Here is a 2,374-nt window from a genome sequence, read left to right as displayed (position 1 = left end):
AACTGCAGCATGTTTTAGGGGGTAAAAATTTAGGCGAGAAAATCATATATTTTCCAGTGAATTTCAACAGGTTAAAAACTTTAATATACAATATAAAAAATTACTAAAAGTATACAAGAATCCAAATCAGATTTATTGGCAATATAGACACATAATAGTGCATGTCCCTTTTTCTGGTTAATTATTAGAAAGGTGGTTGTCTAGGTCATTAAATGAATTGAAAACAAGTTGTATGCAGGCAGCAAATGTCTTAACATCTGTAGAAAACCAGTTTACTGATGTTTTGAGGCCTTGTTTGACGTGTAGCGTTACCTTGACATGATAATGCACCTGATTTTTGAGCCTATCGGTTTTAATTGAATAGGTATATTTATAGTATATAACTGGCCTACGTTTTACTTTTGTCAAAGTATTCTTTTTCATCAGTAATTTCACTTTCTTGAGTAAAACTTGCAAAAATTCGCTGCTAATGATTACATGTTAGCCTGCTAAGATGCTAAGCTAAGATGGGCTATAGCAACTGCAGCCCTTTAATATAAAGCAAGGTGCAGCCTCACAGCCGCTAGCTACAGACTTTTCACTGGTTGAGATCACATCATGGACCAAATTGTTGAACCTTTAGATCTAAAAGTGTTTTGGACTGAAAGATATTGCCACCCTGCTGACCTTTTCTTTTATATGTCAATGTTAAAACATGAAAGCAGTAGAAATGTTCAAACAACGGTTATCAAACACATTGGATCAGTTGACTTATTAGACTTCATTATTACAATTTTTGCATATTGTAGGCCCTTAACCTGGGAAGGAGACAAATCTGCCCAGCTCATGTTTCATTTGCTCTGGCAGATACATCTGGCCACTCTCCCGTTCAGACAGAAATACAGCCGACCAGGCTCTGGGCGGACCAATCGCAATCATTTATTTCATGTGGGGCCGGTTTAAGATACTGACTGACAGACGAGCATCATGCTTGAATGTGGTTACTGAACAAAACTGGCATTGTCCTTCTAGTGTAACTTACCAGGCTCACAAAACTCAGATCAATCTGTCAAACTATGCAGTGCTGATGAAAATGAATTGCCTATTTCTACTACTAGGCTGCTGTGTAGTTGGTATTTAAGAGAGTTTGTAACCTGACCACCATTATTTTTCTCATTCAAAATGGATACAATACAGCCCCGACTTGCGGGTGTCGCTCCGAGCTGCGTCTTTTCGTTGCTGTGATTGATTGTTGTAGGTCCATCTACTTGCGCCTGGAGTCATTTTTGGTCTGCATTTTTGATACCACGTATTGGAAATCAACAATGAATTGAGAAGTTCGCAAATTATGACAACATTATACTTTCCACCGTCACCACGGTCCGTGTGATGTGAAGAGAAAAGAGCTGAAAAACTTAGGCTAAAATTATTTTTGTGGTTGATTCACTACTCTAAGTGCCATATTTAATTAAAATGTTAATAACAATAATAAATGAGTACAGTTATATTTCACAGTAATTATATTATGGTTATTATATGAACATTTGACTAAATCTAAGATTTGAATACAGTCATCAACTTGAGGCCAAGGTTGCCTCTTCCACACAGGAGGACGGGTGGATGTGAGAGAAGAGCAGAGGAAAGTGGAGAAGCCTTCAAGCTGTCGGCCGCCCTTGCCCTCCATTATGTGTATCTGTTTGGACTGCAAATTGCCATCGGTGTCTAAATGGCTGACATTGACTTGTTTCTGCCCTTAGTGAAAGCTAATCACAGAGGTGGAAGCAGTGAACAAGACGGCGTATTGATTGTGATAAAAATGCAAGCGTTTTCTTCAACTGTCTCCTTCAGGAAGAAGCAAGTAAAAATCTTATGTTAACACATTGGTGCAGTGGAAATATTAAAAAAATATATCTGGGCGACAACTTTTGCCCCACCATTTACTATTTTAGATAGTGGGGTATTTACAAAGAATTTGGGGGCACATTTAAAAAATTGTAGTTCGTGCATTGCTTTTTTCTTTACAAAACAAGCTCAAATTACAATGCATACAGTAATCACTTAACCGTGCATTTATATGTAACAGTGTTGTTTGTGTGAGTGTGTGTCACGTTTGCCCCATTTAATTTTAGACACTGCACTGGTGGTGAACGGGGTGACCATATGCCAACATCAGTATGTTAAAATTGTGATTGTGAGATGCGCTGAATCTCATCCTAATTTGATATCTCCTCAACTCCTCGGTCCTCGACTAAAACGGATCTTGCTCTGTCCCTCCTCGTTTTTTTCGCACATAGAAGAAAGAGAGAGAGACTTCTTTCTCTCTTATAGTGAGTACCTATACATTTACACTCTCCTCAGCAGAAATGGATAAAAGGAAACCTAACACCCCCCCCCC

The sequence above is a fragment of the Etheostoma cragini genome, chromosome 12 (assembly GCF_013103735.1).
Source record: "Etheostoma cragini isolate CJK2018 chromosome 12, CSU_Ecrag_1.0, whole genome shotgun sequence".
Taxonomy (NCBI): Eukaryota; Metazoa; Chordata; class Actinopteri; order Perciformes; family Percidae; genus Etheostoma; species Etheostoma cragini.
The sequence above is the reverse complement of the archived record's forward strand: the minus strand, read 5'-3'. Positions refer to the sequence as shown.